This window comes from Rhipicephalus microplus, chromosome 2 (genome assembly GCF_043290135.1).
Source record: "Rhipicephalus microplus isolate Deutch F79 chromosome 2, USDA_Rmic, whole genome shotgun sequence".
Classification (NCBI taxonomy): Eukaryota; Metazoa; Arthropoda; class Arachnida; order Ixodida; family Ixodidae; genus Rhipicephalus; species Rhipicephalus microplus.
The window spans coordinates 170,468,814-170,491,246 of NC_134701.1; positions in this window are offsets into that span (position 1 = coordinate 170,468,814).

A 22,433-nucleotide genomic window follows, 5' to 3' on the forward strand; every position below is an offset into this window, starting at 1 on the left:
ACTGATAATTGCGAGCGTAAATTAGTGTCCCTAACGCAATGAAGTTTTGTCGTTGTTTCTCTCAATGCGGTGTATCTTCCTGGCCTAACTGCAATTATCATGCCATATAAAGGACGTCGTTGGTAATTTTTTGTCATTAAAAAGGTGATTATTGTCTTTGTGTCACCCCTCTGCCCATCCATCGCGTTCACTGTGGCCTGAAAAATTGGTCGTCTCAGTCTCTGTTGCAGCGTGAGAGAACAGTGCCACCTCCAAGGCGCTAATTTGCAGAACCCTTTGTCCAAGTGTTCGCCATATTCGGTGGGAGTAGTTCAAGTGGATGCTGCTTCGCTTTTAAGGTGACGTATAAACATTGTAATTTAGGAGCGTGTCAAACTGCGCAGAACAGATCAATTAGGACAATACACACATTCCATATTCCATACCACTCACCTCTGTGCTCCAAACGTACATACTGACAAAGTTGTTGCCACCCTTAGTTTAGAATAGATGCATTTCTTCATCTTAGCACCTAACAGATTCGCCTACAAAAGGTCGCAGCTTTCTCCGGCAGTACGAGGCATATGTGAGTAGAAAAGAAATTGCTACGTGATACGGAATAAAGGTTGCAGCTAAGTCTCTTAGTACCGCATTTTGCCAAAGTGACGTAGACCCGCGCCTTCCAATCTCTTTTTCAAGGTCAGATAGAGACCGCAATAAACTATGAAAATAAAGCGACGTGGATTTCGGTGCGTACCTTTGTCGCACGGGGCATCAACGCGGCGAAAAAGGAGAAGCAACAGCAACTTTTGGAACGCATCACTGTAAAAGTAGGCATAGCGAGTGCTTTCTCCAGAACAATAAGGAGGACGAAACAAACTATGTAAAGAATTAAGGGGGAAATGGTATTGGAGCAGGGCTTCAACGATGGAAGCTAGTGTGGCAGCGCTCACTAGGGAAAACGAGGTGCTTTTGCCATCTACCGGCCGAGGTTTGACAATGGTTTATTGCCCTCGAGACCACCGGCGATCGAGGCGCAGCCACCAAACGCGGCAGTTCAGACAAGCTCAACGCTTGGGATCTCTGGGCTCATATAAAACGGCCTGAAGAAGCATAATGTCAACAGATGGCGGCACCAGCCTATGCACGGAGAAAGGGCGTTGCTGAGCGCCAGAATTGAATGGTAAAGTGATTTGGCGTTCTGTATCTGCAATATTCATGTAATGAAGGGAACTTGAATGAAATCTCTGCAAGCATTGTTGTATTCAAAGGCATATATTTCTTTGTTATAATAATTGTCAACGCACATGGTGCGCGCCTTAGGCGCTTTCCTCTGTAGTCTAGCACGAAAAGATAACTTGCCACCAGCAAGTTTTCTCCAATTTTCATTTTTCATGTCTGTATTACAATTGCGTTTAATAAAATTCCGCATACTATCCCTGTCATTATTTTCTGTTACTTTTCGGTTTAAAATAATGAAGTACATTTTTTAAAAATTCATAGGTATTCGCTGCAGCATCCCAAAACGAAGCTACCTACATCACAGATACTCGGTAGAGCACGACGTATAAAGCGTGTACGGGCTTGTGAAAAAAAAAATGCACTCACGTATACTACGAAATATCTGTTCTGGGCAAAAACGTGTACATTCGCTCATGCAAACAATATGGTTGTGCGGGCTGCAGGGTTTTAAGATGAATACTATATGTTAACACTCATTTGTGTGGCTAGTCATATTCAGAAAAGATGCTGTAATGTGACTCATTTAGCCTGGCCGCTCTTGGTAGATAAAAAAGAAGATTTTACATGCTAAAACACACGTGAACGTTGGGTTGCAACAGTGCGTGCTCTAGTATAATCACAAGGCGTCGAAAAGCGTGATATGTTATCTAAGCACAGCTCATGCATCATTATAGAGGACGAAGTCGGTTAGCAACTGTTGTGTTACTTGGTTGACCGCATAGAGGCACATAATGGAAGTAAGTGGTCCATTGTCTGCGCATTAAGTGAGGAGTACTTAGTAGTCTAGGAAATCAGTAAGTCTAAGTGTGGCTTATATTCAGGTAGGTATTTCGGTACTACTACATTTCTGCGAAATCCCACTCTCCCGCAAATTGGTTTTGAATGAAAAAAGCCGTTTTAGTACCGGATACTTACAAATGACTATAAAGGAGAACTTAAGCAGTTCGAGTTTACTCGTCTGAATATATATTCTATAGGGTTATCTGATACTTCCCGACAAATTTAAAATCAGACGAAAGCGTGTCCTAATAAGTTTCTTTTGTGTAATTTCTCACTTGTTCTAGCTTCTATCCTAAAAGATAGTGTCTGGGATAATGATATGTCCACCCTTTAATCACACGATCTGTTAATTGGGATTAGGCCCACTTTACTAAGAAGAAAACGAGTAAATACCCAATGCACAGTGGTAAGCATTGAACAAAAGTTAGGTACAAGTAATTAAATTAAGCACAACCTGATAAGATCCCTATTTGATACGGTAACATCTCTTATTCCCTTAATTGCGTACTGCTTAACGCATATTGTATATCGGTTGTATTATATATCAGGTATTTCACCGTAAGAATTGATGCAGCGAAGTTAATACTGTCTGGAGGAATTGTGACAAAGATCTTCCAAAAACTATCGCACAATCTTCCCCCTAGTAGCCTTTCAAAAAAATTTGGAACACTATTTCAAGACACCTAACTTCATTCACTCATCGTTACAGCCATGTAATAAACTCTGACCCGCCGTATACACAAAAGATAAGTTCACTGAACGAGCCCTAAACACACAAAAAAGAATAATTCTTTAGAAGTTTTCATCATAGAGCATGATCTATGACATCTTCGGGAAGTCACAAAATAATGTTTAGAATAAATTGGCAACACTTTAGAGAATTGTACTCATTCTTTTTTGGGAAAGCTTATTAAATAATGGATACGTGAAACACTGTGGCAGTCGAAAGAACTTACATCGCTTACTTCATTCTACCCGCAGCATTGCTCATCCAACCAACAATATTTGTCTGGTTATTGGTCGAAGTTCAATCAAGAAGTAAAGTTTATGTTCCATAATGAAGCATTCTCATCGCGTTTCTGTGCTTTACGCCAGGTACTTTGTTAATATTGATCTTACGGTGATTGGTACATTTTACTCTGCTGGTACTAGCCAATTTTTCTCGATTATTGTATCTCACATGTGCGATTACGGTAACAATCCTAAACACCACTGATTAAGTGTCAACAGCTCATGTGCACATGCTTCTGAGATTTAAAGCTTGTGGAGAATTCAATTATGAAAAAAATCTCGCTATTTGCTCGAAATAACGTCAAGAAAGAGGTAGTTATTATTATGGTACAGACATGAGACGTGGGTAGTCTTTCGCTTAGTGCTGAATGTACTTACCCAACTCGCCGCTTTTGTGATGTATCTTTTTACGTGGACATGTTTCGGTACTAAAATGTTTGCGTAGTTCGGAAATGGTCACGCTGAAATGTTTCCACCCTCAATTGTTTGATGGCGGATATTTGAGGGTATGAACTTGATAAGAAAACAGACCCCAACGTACTGCTGTACTATCCGGCTATGCAAGCTGTATTTATTCACTGCAGAACGACTTTGTCTTTGTCTGCAGCTTGGACGTTTTTCTTTCGCGAGTCCTGTTTTGATGCCAGACTGATGCTGTATAAAAAGTAGCCCATTTGAGAAGCCCATTTTGCTTATGCGCACTTACCACAGCAACTTTCATAACAAAAGAGGTGTCAGACAAAATGAATATACACTTTTTGTCAATTCACTTTTGTTTGGTAATGACTGGAGTGATTTGGTTGAACAATGCTATTTCAGCATAGCTTATTTTGTTGTCACCGAGTATGTTCATTTACGTGCCCAATTTTTGGTGCTCTTGATGTAATATAGAGCAATTTTCACAGCAATTGGCCTGTAAACACGTAATTACGATCACAATAATTGGTACTTTGTTACTCTCCGTCCTCCATACACACTTTACTTATGTCCTAATGGCATTCAGGATTCTGTGATACTTAATTATTATAATGAATAAATTGCAAAAATAAATGCACTGCAATTTTATTCACTACATATTATTCGGTACTTTGGCATTCTCTGAACGAAACTGTGTTCTAGTAACTGTATATCAGCATCTGTATTTCAGGAAAATTTCTCTTCTGTTTCGAAAGTATCTCCGAAATATCCCATTACGCCAAACACACATGCACATAAGTACGTCTATTCCAGATTTCCAATGCATGTACTTCGATATCTGTATTGTGAAATACTTTTCCGAGTACCTATGACCAACCATCCATGAGCTTCGCCCCATATAAGGTGGCGGTGACAACGGACATCAATCAGGCATTGCCGTTAAGGTCCTTCACCACTAAAAATGTCAGCCAGATCAACAGCCTGTATCAACAGCGCATCGGGTACGTGTTGCGTGGTTCAAGGCCCTATTGACGCTTATCTTCAGGAATGATATGGCCCATGAAAACAAAACCTATATCATAGCTGAAAACAAAAACAGTGACAAAGCTTTTTTCCATGTTGCTTTGTTGAATCTTGTTCTTGTCGGAAGTTTTATGAATATATAAATACAAAAAGAAGTTTCTGTTCAAGTTTGTTCAAGTAACATACAAGAGTACGTTTTCAAACAAAAACAGGCGTTTTCAATCAGTTTCTTAACTAGCTGGTCTCGAAGAGTACAAAAAGGGACGTGTGTCCCACTCGGCTATTAAAGAAATGGATGGGCATTACGTTGTCTGACTGCTCGACGCGGATGCGAGATGTGAATTGACGTGGCACTGGTTGACAGTGCCGATAGTGTTCCACACTGCACGGGCAATTTTTCGCGAGACACGGCACCCGCGTCGCTGTCAGCTTCAGCGCAAACAATGACATCTTTTGGGGCCTGCCACTGACACTGTTTCACAGCTTCCCTCGTCGCAATGCTTCTCGACACAATTAAGCCAAGTGATGTCATCAAGCGAAGAGTCTCTGACGCGCTTGCATACATAACGCACAAAGGAAAGGAACATTTTGGCTCCCAACGAGTGCACGGTCCCCGCCACAGTGTGCCGGCTGTAGCCATCGAAAAAGCTGCTAAAATGTTCGGTTTTTTTTATTGCGATAGAAACTATATGAACAGTCGAGGCTGGTTTTTGCCGTCACCACCGCCGTCATTCACGTATATGTATAGATATACGCGAAAGGATGCCCTAGCCTCCTCTTTCTGCAGAGTGAACATCGCCTTGCCGGCAAGGCTCTTATCTCGCAGGCGAACAATGGGGTACCTTATAGCGGCCTCGCTATTGCGGAAATTATGAGCACGTGCCTTGCACTCCCACAGCAGGTGGGAGATTCTATGGGCTGTGCTGACAACACAATAAAAAAACTGCCAATCAAGCGGCCGTGTTCTCTTACACCACTGTTTTGTAGAGTTACGTGAGATGGGATCTAAATGAGTTAACTGCCAGCCTCACTACGTACATAAATGCCGACAGTATATGCGCGAGCCTTGTTCTGCTGATCTACTGGAGCCGCACCAGAGAAAACATGGTTACTTACAAGCCCATGTTTAATACAATTATTACTGCTCCTAAAAAAGCTAGCTTTCTTCGTAAAACAATTGAATATATTGCTACTGCGGTCGCGGGATGTTCTTCCGGCTGCGGCGGCTGCATTTTGGATGGAGGCGAATATGCTGTAGGCCCGTGTGCTCAGTCTTGGGTGCACGTTGAAGAATCCCAGGTGGTCGAAATTTCCGGAGCCTTCCACTACGGCATCTCTCATGTTCATATGGTGGTTTAGGGGGGTTAAATGCCCCATAATAATCAATTATATTGCTATCGCGTTCATTGCGTCGGCCTTTTGGTGAAACTGTGACTTTTCATAATTTTCTTGCGTATCAGATGAGCTGAAAGCGTGATATTTAGATGATCATCGCACCATGAATACGTTGGAAATAAATGACACGATAGCATGGAAACTTTCCGCACGTAGAACTTTTCAGTTCATTTCATTGGGGCACATTCAACGCCACAGGGTGAGAGAAACATAATCAGGTGAACTCGCAAACATAAAATATTGCGTAATGCTTTATTATATTTTGAATTGTCTAGGCCGAATAAATTTTTACTATAGACCCCTATAACTGCTGTTCTTGCTGCACTAATCATTTCGGGTTCCAGTCTATGAAACCGGTAAAATGTTGTAAAACAAGGAGGTCTTCAACGGTCTTGTGGGCCTTCCATGTACGTTTACGGCGGCAACGACGTCCTGGCTACGCTCACCCAGTCGTGGGATTTACTCAGAATCAATGAAGCAAGGTACTTCGGTGTATTTTCCAGTTATACATGCTAGCGAAATCAGAAACGAAACAAGTGCAAGCGCCAACATATATACAAGGATCGCTTCTTTGTTACAATTTTTGCGAACTCATGAATCCCCTTTCTCCCTCTTTTTGTTTTCTTAATAGCCACGCAACAGTATGGTGTAGATGCCTGAATGCGCTTCCAAAGTGTAACTGTGCAAAAATGAAAGTAAAAGTGCACGCTGAGCTTACCCTCGCCGGGGAGTTCCGTCTATTTAGTTATTAGGGTAAACAGATCGCATTACTTTGACTGAAGGTGTAAGGCCATGTACAGGGTTTCATCTGATTTCAATATATTATTTTTGTGATAATTTGTAGCAAGCAGACTTCAGGATGTTTTCTGATACTTGCTGTGGCCAGGTTTGAAGATCAATTTTTCGGGTTGAGAAAATATTACACCGCTAGTGCACGTGGTACCCTCACACATTTTATTAGAGGAGTGTTTGAAATTCGCTAAAATGATTGCATGGATCGGCGCCATGGCACGAAGATACTTTTCGAGGGGATTGGGAACATACTTTTGAATCTTAACTTGCCTGACTCCTTGGAAGCCACTCATGAAGAACTCTGTGTATGTACGCAAAATTCAAATAACGTTGTTTCAAGGCTGTAAGTAATCTTCTGTTTTGCTTAGCTTCCTTTGGATTTCGATGTTAATCTCCACCATATTTTATTGGTATACGAGCGTCTATGCTCGTGATGTTGGCTAGTGTAAACTGTTTCTGCCCGCCCACTGACACTGTAATTACATATAAGGTGCTCACTACACCCTAATTCACTATTGTGCAATGTAGCCAGGTAACCGCTGCACGTCTGAAACGTGGTACAAGCTCCGTTATGACCGTCGTCATTATTGAAGTCTTTCGGCCTTTGTGAACTGGACGAAAATATTTCGACGTTTTACAAGCGAGGATGTGCCGTCAAGACGGGCTCATTTCTCGTCAGCAAAACGTGAACAAGGGGTTTTGGACCGGTTCGCTCAAAGAAAACGCACAAGCCAAAAAAGGCCATTGTGAACTCGACTCTAAGAAAAGCTTTCGAGGCAAACAAGAAGGCAGCTGGGCCCTTTTAGAGGTCACTGCGGATCTGGTAGGAGCGGAACCAGCGTGATATGCGCAGTTTGGGCTGAAAGCTAAAGCCCAGTTTGGTTGTGCCTGCATCTTGCGAGGAGAAGCGAAGTCCCGGAAATTCCCAGCTAAGCACCTTCTAGTAAACAACGAGGGATATAATGTAGGGTTGGAGGAAAGCAAAAGGCACTATTTGCTGCAGCCTTGCGAGAGCCCGCCTCGACGACGGGGGATTAATCAAACACTCCTCCTTCTCCCTTTCTCCATAGAATCGGCTGAATGGAGTGGCATGTTTTGACGATAAGCCGGCGGACCACTACATTATCCTATCCGAACGCTGTCAGCCAAGTTTGGCACGTGTACCGGGAGCCGGTTTTTCGAACCTCACCCAACTGCCAGAGTTCTTGGAAACCAAGGTCATCTAAGATCATCGGACGAGCGCGAAATCTTGGAGACGCGTACGAAGCTTTGGTGCAGTGAGTTTGTGACCATATTTGGGCATAGTGTAGACTATGCACTCTCCACGTGCTTTGTGTGGTGTCTTTCCCCGCATTCATGAGTGGAGCACCTACACCATCGAGCGCCGTATTGGCTGAAGCCATGGACAATGCGCCCAGGGTTGGCAATGCGGCGCTATATAAACGGAAGACTTTTGTATACAGTTGTATACTTCTGTATACTTTTGTTCTACAGTTCAACAGTTCTTCTGTACAGTTCTGATGACTTGATCACCTCCCTTCGAATTCTCCGTTACTAATCATGTAAATAAATGGTTGTCGTTCTTACGAGCGCCTCATCTGTCTTGTTCGACGATGGGTCGTGCGACAGCGGCCAGCTGCCTAACTGAGACCCATGGGACCCGGAGTCGCAACAGCTACAAACAATCAGCACAATTTCACATGCTGTAGTTCACCCTACAACTCCACACCACAAAATTCATACTGCAATGTATATTCACCTACGAAAAAAAAATAGATGGCAACCGGTACACGAAGTGAATGCTGACTATGAAGCGAAGCTGCTTTGACTATTATGAAATGTTTATTAAGTGACTATAAAAATGTTTATGAAGTTTGGAATCACGTTTTTCTTTGAAGGTCAGTGTTTTACGATCTCTCAATGGGAAAGACAGTAGTGTTTTTATCACGTCTGTTTGAATGTTTGCAAACACTATAGGTCAGTGCACTTGCCTTAAACGACGGTCGGTGAGTCGTTGGACATGCAGCGTAGCGAGTAATTGTCGAACATATGTTTCACTCATCAGTCGTCGTCGAGTAAGTTCGACCTGAAAGGATCCCATTGGGATAATGTGGACGCCCTCGTCGAGCCACGGCTGCTCCAGCTTTACCAGCCGCGTTCTGCTTGCGTTGTTGGCAAGCCGCACTTTTCAGCAGTCTTAGATCTTGGTTATCTTCGCGGCGTTGTCAATTCACCACCACTTCTCGAGCTCGGAGCTCGGGGTTAGAGTGACGATGTCGTTGGGTTGCTGCATGTAGTGCCCCATGCTCACGCTTCTCCATGACTGTTGAGGCCAGTGGTGAGGGTGCCTTTTTTTTGCACTTTCTAGCGGTATTGCGTTGTCACAGTGTTGACCGCTGGTTATCTCGCACGAAGCCGTCCAGTATATGTTTTGTTTCATTGTTTGTACGGTGATATTTATACCGTGTTGTGTGTTGAAACGTTTGTGAACTGGGTGGCACCAGCGCACGTTCTGCTTTTAGACCATATATTCACTCGACGTGCTCAATAAATGATATTGCGCACGACGTCATGAAGTTCATGAATGTGCTTGTTTTCGAGCTGCTTGTCAGTGACGCAGCGCTGGTTTACTGACAATATTCAAACAACATGCGCGCTATAAACGCCGCGTACACGATGAGCACAATGACACGCCGGGGACGTACCATGACGACAGGTGTGGTGAACTTTAAGGACCTTCGCTCCTAAGAACAGAGGAAGATATGCGATGAGTCTACAGAAGTGGTACTAGGAGAGATGAACGTGCATTATAAATGCATTCTATGAGGCAACGTGTTAATCATACATATCATATTGCTCTACGTGGTATCCAGAAAAGCATATTTTGTGGATTTCTAGTTCAAGCTATACAATAAAAATTGCAAGAGGTATCCGGTTTTAGGAGCACAAAAATTGCGAAAAAGTTGAAATAAAGTCATGAGAGGCAGGAATTCCTGTTTACTCATTTCTTGTGTTTAGTATACATTTTGTGGATACTTATAACAAGTTCTCCTTTTTCTTGTACACATTTTCGTTAGTAATTCCGCTGCTCATCGCAAAGTGCTAGGATGACTCGACGATTGTCCTCTACATGATCACGTATGGGATATATCGTAAAGTGTGGCATAAACACAAAAAAATACGGTAAAATCACAAATTATGAAAACACACCTAAAACACGTGGAACTCATTTGCATATATATATATATAAATATATATATACAGTATAAAAAGAGGTCGACAAACGTGCGAAAAAACACTAGTTTTACTTAGTAAAACTAGTGTTTTTTCGCACGTTTGTCGACCTCTTTTTATACTGCATTTTCCACCGGATCCATTGAATATCACCCCACCATATAAATATATATATATATATATATATATATATATATATATATATATATATATATATATATATATATATATATATATATATATATATATATATATATATATATATGCCAATCAAAGTTAATGAAAGGCTAGAGGACGATGAGTAAAAAATTGGTTACTCCAATTCATTTTGGCCTTGAAACTTTTCTCCACAACGTGCTCTTGTAATGGAAAGCAACCCTCTCAAGAGAGCATATAAGTGTTACCACAAATGTTGAGACTTGTGTTGATTGGCTATGATTCACAAGAAAGAACCTTTCTCGCAAGCGTTATGTCTTGTGACATGCATCTGTTCTACGATACGTGTAATTAAACAACAAGCGTCGTATTGCGTATGTCGAGACATTGTGGAAGTATCAGTTCTGCTCTACTAAAAGAGCTACAGGCTGACAAATGCTTGATGCAATAGAGCCCGCGTATTCATCCTTCTCAAGCGACTAATGTTATGGAAGCGTACGTTGATTAGCTACATTGATTTCCTAATAACATTTATTTCCATTTATTCTGCAGTGGAAATATTTTCGCTTCCAATATTTTCATTTTTGAGAACCGAAGCCATTCATGTGGTCGACTACAGACGCATTGCCATCAATCTCCTCTGAATCTAATTTCGACTGTGTCTCGTGAATGCGACCGCCGAAGCTCTATAAACTGTCGTAGAGAACTCACATCGCTCAGAAGTCCCAGACTGAACAAAACGAACATTGTGGTTCAGTATACGTCTTATACACAGTGCGCCAACACAGAGCAATAAATAGGCACCAACTAGTCCAAGCAAGCACCTTTCGAAGATGTAGCTTCATTGCCTTTACTGTACACGAAATATATATTTATGTTTTCACTACAGCGTAAACACACTTCGCTCCATTCCATCTTACGAAATATTGCATAGAGTAACCACTGCACCTTCTAAATGGAAGTTGTGTGTGCAACTACATGGTATAGTAAAGCAAAAAGAAAGAGAAACAGAGAGGAAATAACGCAAACGCAGCAAATACGAAACGCTACTGCCACAATGAAAACGTTGCGACTCGTGTCACGTTTTGTTTTATGTTGTCTCAATTCCACACTCGTTACCCACATCTGGTACCTTCATTTGCATGGGTTAAAGTTTCGGCAGTCTGTTACACCGCGTGTTGCACTTCTCGCGTTCCAGCGTCGTCTGATGAAACTTGAGAGAACAGCAACAGCGCGCGTTCGAAGGCGCGCAGGAACAACACGAGAGCATGCAGGTTTACTACTCTTTGTGTGATGCTGCATGATGCTGTATGGCTGTGCAGTCACAGAAGCTACGAATAAGCGCTGCACGCTCTGGCTGCCGAGATGCCTAACGAGCAAATGAATACAACAGCGCTCAACGAATTACCCAAGCGGGCTCTCGTACCACCGCAGCGTGGCGTGGAAATGAACTTCAGCAGCGTATTTTCACTATCTCATTGCGCCCTAGTGGTGCTCTCTCCCTCGCAGTCTGCTATCCTGCTATACATCCTGTGATAGTGCCTCCCGGTCGCGGTCACACACACATAACGCAGGGCTTGATCGAGATTTTCGTTTTTCTTTTCTTTTTTTTCTGATTTACACTCTCTGTAGTGCGCGCAATGGATGGCGTTAAACCAGGCCTGATGGGCCTAGCCTCTATCTAAATTTCGTCTTCGCTTATAGTTCTTTTCATTTGTTTATTGTTTATTTACTCTCTCCCCACTACCCCAGTTCTCTTTTTGCCCCACCGCGGTGGTCTAGTGGATTAGGTACTCGGCTGCTGACCCGCAGATCGCGGGATCGAATCCCGGCTGCGGCGGCTGCACTTCCAATTGAGGCGAAATGTGTTAGGCTCGTGTGCTCAGAGTTGGGTGCACGGAAAAGAACACCAGGTGCTAGCAATTTTCGAAGCCCTCCACTACGACGTCTGTCATAATCATATTGTGGTTTTGGGACCTTAAACCCCACAAATAAATCAAAATATTCAATCAATCCCCCCCCCCCCCTTCCCGCGGTACTTGCCTGCTTGTAGCAAGATTGGAGCGCACGTAATATGCCAAGTGGATGGCAGCATTTCGTATCTATGCAGTGACTTCAATATGGAAGAAAATTTTGTCACTTTAGCCAAAAGATGTAACATTAATAATGATAGTGATGCTTTCCAGCATATATATGTCGGTGCGGATTGCGGATCTATTCTGCGACCATCCCGATATCGCTTCATGTATCGTGTTGTTGCGACGCTGGTCCCATGTTACATACACTGAAGCCAAGGATGCCTCACGTTTATTGAGAGCAGCTATTGCTTGCCCGCGAGCGTCAGTATCTCCGAAGAATTATTTACTTTCGGAAGGAATAACGGCGAGCTGCGCTAGTTGGTACGTATATATACCATAATATATACCATAATATATAGACCGTGCATCCACGGACACAAGGTTGACAGGACCCCAAGAACATCAACTGAAGAAGCGCTCAACGGTGGAAACTAAAGAAGGCACGGAAACTTATCTGCGCATGCCCATGCCATGTGCAAACCTCTTAATCAGGCACACATGGTGTTCTACGTGAAAGGTTTTCGATTTACTATTTATCCAACTTAAATTATGGCTGATTGACGCATGCGCTATCGCTATATTATTGTTATGCCATGGCTCAGTCGTCTGGTGCGTTTCTATGTTCTTTAGCAGGTACAAAACTGCTCATTCATTGAATTTCGCGTCTACGTACAATCTAGACAATGTGAACAAGGACTAGAAAGTGAGCCTCCGGTCATCGATCTATTATGTTTCAATAATCGTTGGTGCTAGGTAGAAACAACCACAGATCAAACGGACCCTACCCAACACAATATATATGTATACGCTTGTGCCGCAGTCAGCGACTTTCCTGGTAGGTCTAGGGAAAAAAATAATGGTTCGTTCGTCTTTTACGCACTCAATGTTTCTGTGCAGACCAAAACGTTTTCAAGCGGTTTGTTTCTTTTCTATTGAGTCTGCTAGTTTCCATTTCGGCTTTGTTACAGTGCAATGTGAACCTATACGAACTCGCCCAAGTTGCCGTTCTACTGTCATCATGCGACGCTCACTTGGTTACAAAAGCACTGCTGCTTATACCATCGCTTCGCTTTGATAAATACGCAAGCCAAAGAACGTGAAACTGACAGGAAGTCGTCTAAGAGTTCACGTACTCTCATAAAAGTACGTAAAAAGTGGTATTTGAAAGGTGAAATACAGAAGATCAACCAAAAGCGAAAAATATTTACCACCAAGTAATTGGCGATGTCAACTTTACAGCGTGGCTACATGACTGACTGGTATTTTACGCAGTTGCAAGCTTAGACAGTCGCAAGCTAACTTTTATATCCTCTGTCTTTTAAAGCATGCATTACCATATATGCCACTGAAAGGCCAGGTTTTTTGACTCGCTCGTAGTAAAGGTATCGCCAGACGATGAGCATGAGCTAACGCTGGAGATTGGCTTGCATCTTCCAGCAGAATTTAGAGACGGCCCTTGCGTCGCCTCCATTTCGCAGCCTCTGCTACGGCTTCTTCTCGCAGACAAGTTGCTGCACATGCATGATCCTTTTTCCGGCGCCCTCATTCGCACGTCAACGCACAAATTCGCTGCTTCTCATTATGCAATCTTTCTTGTTTCTCACTCACGTCACATTTGTGCTGTATCCCGATTCTTGCACGGGCCCATCCTTTTTTTTTGTTTGTTTCTTCGACTTCCGATGAACGACAAAAGCTCCTGGGATGTCGGCGTGTTCTCTCTTCTGGCTACCGATAATTTTGTGTATTCGATGCAGCAAGCTTGCTACGAGAAAGAAAGAGAGAGAGAGAGAAACAAAAAGAAAAATGCAGGGAAATTAAGCAGATGCTGCTACGAGTAGAACCCTTTGTTTATAAAGGACGCTAAGAGAGCATATACACTGAAAGTTTAGTGAAGAAAAACGGTACTTGGTATGATAATACTCTCTGACGAAGCGCTCTTATATCCGTTTGTTCCTCCTTTTCTTTAATGATGACGCTGGTTTTTGATGAAATGGCATGCTTTGTATTTTTTCGAACGATATATTGGATTACACTATTTAAAATATTTGGCGCAAACATACTACCCAAGATGAATTGAAAGAAAGCAATGAGCTAGTTTATGCAATAAAGTGTTTTATAATGCCTAAGTAAAGCAATAATTAGCGACTCTTTGTGTATTATTCACCACAGTGTAATTTTAGCTGCTGCAAATTATCTCCGCCTTGACGTAACAGTGATGTGTGAAAACGGCACGAGCCTGTCATATAAAATTTATAAAAACCTGTATTGTTTAAAATTAACACTGTAATAAAGAGCAAAAATGAAAGATGACTGAGGATGTTCCATCTGAAGACAAGTTATCCATCATTGACCAGTATGCACGCTTTTTTGCATCCCGTTTTTTTTTTTTGCGTTAGAGAAGAGAGAAAACCTATTCTGTTCGAACGGTTAAAGCGAAATAGGATAAATGAATTCCCGCTTCTTAGAGAAATCCCTTGCCTTCCAGAACAAGCGAATGAAGATTAGGGTGGCGTGTGTCCAAAGGTGAGTAGGATCGGAACCATTTCCCTTCCACATAGAAAGAGCAAAAAAAGACAAAAAATACGTACCCCACCTCAATAAGAATTGAGTCTGGTTTAATGGGATCTAAGGAAAGCCTTTTTGGAAAGTTTCCGTGATTAATGAAGCTTTCCAAAGAATATGCTCTACTTCCTGCTTCCAGTAAAGCTTTCCGGAGTATGTTTTTTTAGAATGCACAAAACAGAGCTGTCTTATAGTGTACGATTGTAGGGAAGGCTAGAACTGCTTTTGGAGCGATTTAGTTCATGTTTAAGATAGATTTACCACCGCAAAACGAAGAAACACTTTGATGTTTATGTTACTTGCTAATTCTTTTGTATTTTTGTCGAATAAATGCATCCTAAATGTATAAAAAGGCCAGAACCGGGCAGAAAGGTTTTATTGATTTGATCTTAAGAATACAGATCACTATGTAAAATACTACATTAAATGTGTTGCGCGTTCATAGAGTGCACATGTACCACATGTGCGCCTAACTCTCTTACTTTAGCAACGGTGGCTCAATTTCACGAGCTCAATTAATAGTGAGGATTAGGTTTGAGGCTCCCCTGTACAGTTCTGATTTCTGAAGTGGGCTGATGAGGTAGAAAAGGCCTACCACGAGTGGTAGAGTAAAGTCATGCCACAAGAAAGGTTGACTTGTGGGACATGGTCACGCACCCTCCGCTCCACCATCCCGCCCTTGTCCCTTCTGAAAACCGGAGGTAAACTAATTCACGTACTCAGCTATAGTACAAATCTCACTAACTGGAAAGAACACTTTGCACGACGTTAGAGGGGAAAGAGACGCAAAAGAGGTCAACCATTATCGCCCAAGTGTTGATAGCTGGGACTGCTAGGGAGGCCTTCTCAGAATTCATACGTACCTAATCATAAATGCCAGAAAATTATATATTGATCCAGTTATACGGAGACTCATTGCGGAAAGCGAAGATTTGTTTATGGTACCATCCCTAAGAACGTAGAGGGTAAGAATGCACCTGCAAAGCTGTATATTGAAGCTCGAACTTTCAAAGAAACTTTTAGATAGCATTAGGTTAGTTACGTGCGTGTGAAATTTTTTACTGTATACGTAAGTGTTCTTATGCTGCAACAAAAATTGTATAGGTTCTACTTCTCACTGGAGAATATAGTGAGCAAGCGAACATGCGTGTTGTTACAATAAGGTTTCTAATCTGACGAAACCAATAATTGAGAAAGACTTTGTATTATTTAAGCAAGGAGGACAAAAACAACAAGAGAGAATGCAGGGAGGTTAACCAGGCACATGCCTGGTTTACTACCCTGCGCTCCGGAAAAGGAAAGGGGAAGTGTCAAGATAAAAGAGAGAGATGAAAGAGGAGAGAAAGAGAAAAAAAGAATTGTGAGTGATTGGGCTGACGCTTATGCTGCGGTGACACTGCACAAAAGGTAAAGTTGTTTACATAGGCCTGTAGTCCTCCAAAAGCGCAAGGCGGCTTTCACTGTGTTTTGAGCCGACGACAGACGATGACGGTGCTCCAGTCGCCTCTGCGTAGAGTCTGGCCGATCGTCCAATTGTTGCAATGCGTCAGAAAGCTTTTGTTTTTCAGAGGCAAATCGAGCGCAATGCCATAGCAAATGGTCGATGTCATTTTCTGCGTCGCAGACGTCGCATCCCGCACTGTCTGTCATTTCATAGAAGGTTGCATATGCTTTAGTGAAGGCAACTCCCAACCAAAGGCAACAAATAAACGAAGCTTCACGCCGACAAAGTTCGGATGGAGGTCGATGTTCCGGTCGAGGGTTTATTTGGTAAAGTCTCGTATGTCATATGCTTGGGGTGTTCCACTCCAGCAGGCACAGACCACGTGCGTGGTGACGAAGTTGCTTTGTAGCGTCTGTCCTCGGCAAAGGAATCGGAAGGGTGGGACTTTGGCAGGACGTGCGAACAGCGTTGTCTGCGGAATCATTGCCACTGATCCCACAATGACCAGGTAGCCACTGAAAATTGACCTCATGGCCTGTTTCTGTGACGAGGTGAAGAAGCTTCACAACGTCGTGCGCTAAGTGTTCATGACAACCTCGTCGAAGGACTGACTGCATGCTCTGTATGGCTGGTTTCTAATAAAAAAACAAAACCTATTTACTCGGTCTCTGGGATGTGACGTACTCTACGGCATCAGGCGAAGCTGCAAGGTCTTCGGCCGTGGACGTGAACGCGTGTGACAGCTTGATTCTCAGGGTCTTTCCTCTAGCTGGAATAAACACCGCAATGTCATAATCAGACGCTGTGGTTGAACTAGCGGTGAATATGTGCACGTGGATATTGTACATGTCGTATAAGAGGAGCAAGCTCAGTTATTTTAAAGCTGACGAAGGCAAATTTGATCTTTTGTATTACTGGAGTTAAATGACGTACTTGCAGAAGGGTCAGGCACCATGGAGGAGACACAAAGTTTTCCGCAGGCGTAAAACTTCACGTAAACAATGCACGACGCGCACAGACAATTGCACTAAATTCCATTCGGGACCGCTCAGTAGTGAGATTCGGCAAGTGGTGGGAAGGATTCCTAGGATGTAGACTGGGGTACGTGCGCATCGTTTCAAAGGTGATGTGCGCCATAATCTGGTAGTCTTGTGCAATGGCAATGGTCTCAGCCGTCGATGCACAGTGGGGTAAACCAAGGCATATCCCAAGAGCATGGGTTGGAATATTTTGGAGTGTGCGCAGGGTAATTTTGCACGTCTTAGATAATAAATGATTGTTTTGAATTGAGAGCTTGCTACTTAGGCGCGGACCAACTCGCCCAATCAACCATATTGATAGATATTACAGGTTGGCTCTACTGGAAGAATTCAATAAGTAATACTTTGTACAGCTGGAACATAGACTCAACAGACACTACCCAACATTTTCCGGCAAGAAACCTGAACAAGTGACAAATGGCGGTCACCAGATTTTTTACGTAGTTTACGTGTGGGGTCCAAGACAGGTTTTGGTCGATTTTGACTCCCAAGAATCTTTTATTCCAGCTGCATGACAGCAATGGCCCGTTATATAATATGCCGTAAGCGGGCATTGACCTTGCGGTGAACGCCACGACTGCACATTTCCCACTTGCGATTACGAGCCATTGTTTTCGTAGGTAGTGCGATGTCGCTGATGCTGCCTTCTAAAGTCGAGCGCAAAGGTAAGTCGAGTCAACCCTGACGTCCACACACAGATGTCATCAGCATGAATAGAAAGTCGTATGCTGCTTCGCAGCTTCCTAACTACTCCAATGAGTGTTAGGATGAACAACGTTAGGTTGAGCACTCCACCTTGCGGGACTCCTCGGATACCGTAATACTCGGGTGTCGGGTCATTCTCTTTCTGCACGTAAAATGACCTATACTGTAGGGAGCCCTGAACCTACATATGTATCTTGCCACCTAGTCATACTCCTTCTAATGCGCTGATAATGGCTTCATGGGTGACATTGTCAGAAGCCCTTTTAACATCAATAAACAGAACAGCAGATAATTGTTTACTTGCCTCTGGTGCTCTACATGTGTCACCAAGTCAACTGCATTGTCAATTGATGTGCGGCCTCATCTGAACACGGGCCTGACATATCGATATATTTTGTAGAATTCCAAGTACCATTCTAGACGTGTTAAAATCATTATTTCCATACCTTTTCCAACACAGCTCATGAGGGTGATCGGGTGGTAAGAGAAAATATCCAAAGGTGACTTGCTGGCTTTGAGAAGTGGAATCAGGTGACTTGACCTCTATTCCTATAGAACCATGCCAGTTTGCCAGGAGTCGTTGTATAGCAGCAAGAGTGCCTACCGAGTTAGTTCTTCTAGGTGACACAGAGCAAGGTAGATGATGCCGCCAGGTCCTGGCGCTAAAGAACGTCTACACAAAGCAAGCGCAGCCTTTAGTTCTTCCATTGAAAACGATCACTCTATTGGGGGATCACGTGAGAATACAGTAGAGTTGGACGATTTCGTCCCAGTTTAATTTGCCCCGCAGGCATTCTTTCGATAGAAAGATTTTGCGACGTCAATATCTTTGCAGCGTAAGTGAAACGCCAGAGATTTAAATGAGTGGAGCTGAGTAATGATTGTACGAAGACCCTAGACAGTTCTTCCGACTGGTGACAGGGACTTTCTAGGATCCACGAACTCACAAAAAGATACCCACATTCGCTTATCCAGCTTGTCCAAGTGACGCTGTATTTTCTTGTGCGTCTGGACAGTCTCAGATCACCAAAAGACATGGTGCGTCTATAACGTCGTTCTGCATGACGACAAGTCGCTCGGAGTTCATTGAGTTTAATGTTCATATCACTGCGACGAGATGATCTCACCGGAAGCGAACGCGTCGTAAACTTAGGGCACCCTTCATTGCGTCCTCTAGGTTGAAGGATGAGCCGCCAACACTGTCTTCCTGATTAACTTTTGTATTTGCCGATCGGTGCACTGGACGGCTATGGAGGACTTGAGACTGGAAAGCCGTCAATATTCAGATATGCTTAGATGCGGTTTGAGCTGACCAAGGTGGCTTTTGATTCTATTTTCTTAGTAGAAAATAAATATCGTTGTTCCGCATAATGAAACTGCCGAGTCTCAAGACACTGGTGGAAAAGTAGTAGCAGGATAAATTTTACAATGGTGAAGTATAACAACTATATTGTGCGAATGTTGTGGGAAATCTACTGCGTACTGGAAACTCTGTGTTCTTCACTGTTCCTTCTACATATTTTCCTATTTTCAGTTGCCTAATCTGGATATCTCCTAAAAATATAGCACAGATATATCCCGAAAAACTGGGAAAATATGGGCAGACACCAAGTTGTACGTTCTGAGTGTCTCAGCTTTCTACCTTTTGTTCTTCTACCTTCCGTTCTTCTGATGGTTAGAAACACTTTTGCAGCCATTTATGCCACGAATTTCCTTCCAGCACCATTCACAATATTCCATGGCGAATGCATTGGTCACCTTGAGAAAATTGATTGTGTTTGCTCCACGATGTTTGTGCACGATCATGCAACAAGCCTTCACATCACCAGTGTTACTTCTACTCTCACGTCCACCATACCTATTGCCTAGACGCCTTCCTTTGCGCGATTGATTCGTACCTTCCTGTTGTCAGCCGAACTCAGCTTTTGACACTTCTATACCGCTCCCGGACCTATTTAGACTTCAAACAAACCAATCGCAGTCGAAAATCTGCAATAGTTGATCGTATGGACACCGGCAACCACGCACGATTGCGTCATCGTCGATACCGGGTCTCTCACGCTAAACGCCAAGTTATTGACAATATAGTGTCTGACATGCTCAATCTTGGCGTCATACAGCCGTCCAATAGTCCGTGCGCCACCCCGGTAGTACTGGTTAAAGTAAGGACGAGACCATCGAATTCTGTGTTGACTACAGGCGCCCTAACAAGATCACTCGCAAAGATGTTTATCCGCTCTCGGGAATTGACAACGCTCTCGACTGTTTGCATGGAGCAGAGTAATTTTCTTCGCTGGATCATCGATCGGAATACTGGCAGGTACCCATTGATGAAGCTGGCCGCGCCAAGACTGCGTTTGAATCTCCGCACGGCTTGCACAATTTTAACGTCATGCCGTTCGGCCTTTGCAACGCCCCTGCCACCTTCGAGCATCTGACAGACTACATACTTCGAGGCCTCAAATGGCAGACGTGTCTTTTCTGTCTGGACGACGTCGTCGTTTTTTCAAAATACTTTGATACCCATCTTCTGCGCCTCGCAAGTGTCCTGGAACGCTTCACAAGGCTGGGCTACAACTAAACTTGAGAAAGTGCCATTTTGCCAGCCGGAAGCTTACCATCTAGGTTATGTTGTCAGCAAGAATGGTGTTCTACCTGACACCGCAAAACTCCGTGCCATCGCTCAGCCTCCGAAGTCATCGACACTGTAGGAACTGCGGAGGTTTATCGGCATATGCTCATACTTTCGTATATTCGTCTGTAATTCCGCATCCTTAATAGCCTCTTTAACTTCGCTACTTTCTGAGAGCGAGGGCATTTCAGCCTTGTCTTCTGATTACGATGACTAATCATTCATGAAATTGCGTCCTTTGCTGACATCTCCATCGATTCTCGTCACTTTGATCCCAATGCCCCTACCGAAATTCACACCGACGCTAGTGGAGTCTATCTTTGTGCTATTATTGCTTAACGCAAGTCTGGCTTCGACGAGTACATTGTATTCTTATGCCAGTCGCACACTTACTAGGGCTGAAGAGAAATATTTAGTCACAAAAAAGTAATGTTTGGCAATTGTTTGGTCAATCACAAAGCTTTGACCGAACGTCTTTGGCCATCCATTTGACGTCGTGACTGATCACCCCGCCGTCTGCTGGTTATCGTCACTAAAACACCCATCTGGCCGTCTCGCTCGTTTGGCATTACGTCTCCAAGACTATGATATCCGTGTCGTCTACAGCTTAGGCTACAGACATTCAGATGCCGACGCTCTTTCCCGCACTCAACTTTCCCATGTAAATGCAAGTGCTTCTGTTTCCAGCCTCAATGCTGCGGCACTTTCGTACACTGACATGCCTTTGGAGCAGCGCCAAGACGTTTCGATAGCCTCTATGATGTAGTTACTCCATCAGCCGTCCCAAGGTACCACCGATCGTTCACTGTGACGTACAGCTCGAGATTTCACCATCCGCGATGGACTCCTGTACCGTCGCAGCTACCCTTCCGATGGCCGCAAGTGGTTGGTTGTGCTTGCCTTGCCCCCTACGTGCCAATATTTGTGACTCCTTTCACGCGGATCATCAATTCGGCCATACCAGTGTGACGAAAAAGTATGCACGCCTCTGGCTGCGGTACTACTGGCGCTGAATGTACCGCTTTGACCGACAGTACGTACGTTCGTCTTCCAAATGTCAACGCCGAAAACCCCCACCACACATAGCCAATGAGCAACTGCAGCCATTGCCTTGTCCCTCCCGACCTTTCGACCATATCAGAATTGACTTGTACGGTCCCCTTTCCTACACGCCTCACGGGAACCGCTGGGTGATTGATTGTCACTATTGACCACTTGACATGCTATGCTGAAACTTCTTCGCTGTTTGAGGCCACATCACGTGAATTCGGCTCATTTATCTTTCACATTCTTGTTCTTCGCCATGGCGCGCCTCGTGAGCTACTGAGCGACCATAGACGTACGTTTCTTGCCGAAGCCGTGGAAGCCCTTCTTCGTGATTTTAACATTGTGTATCCAACAACCAGCTCGTACCATTCGCAAACGAATGGAATGACTGAACGGTTTAACCGCACACTGGGCGACATGTTATCCATGTACGTGTCCGCTCACCACCCTAACTGTGACCGCACACTCCCCTTTGTAACTTACGTTAACAACGGCGCCACTCAGTCTACGACAGGATTCCATCCGTTCTTACTCCTTTACGGGCGCGAGCCTTCCTCATTCTTCGACACCATTCTTTTGTATCATCCGGACCTTTCACAACCCACAACTCTACCTGAAGTCGCCACCTATGTGGAAGAATGCAAGAAACTCGCGCGTTTCTTAACAGCACAAGATCATGCGTATCAGAAGGACCGTCATGACGAAAACCTGCCTCCGCAGTAACATTCGCCTGGCACGTTGGTATGGCTTCGGGTTACCTCGTCTGCTTCTGGTCTTTCCACCAAGCTAGTTCCGAAGTACGAAGACCCCTACCGAATCCGACGTCAGGCCTCAACGGTTAAGTATATTGTTGAGCCGGTTCAACCAACGACAGACCGACGCCATCGCGGCCGCGA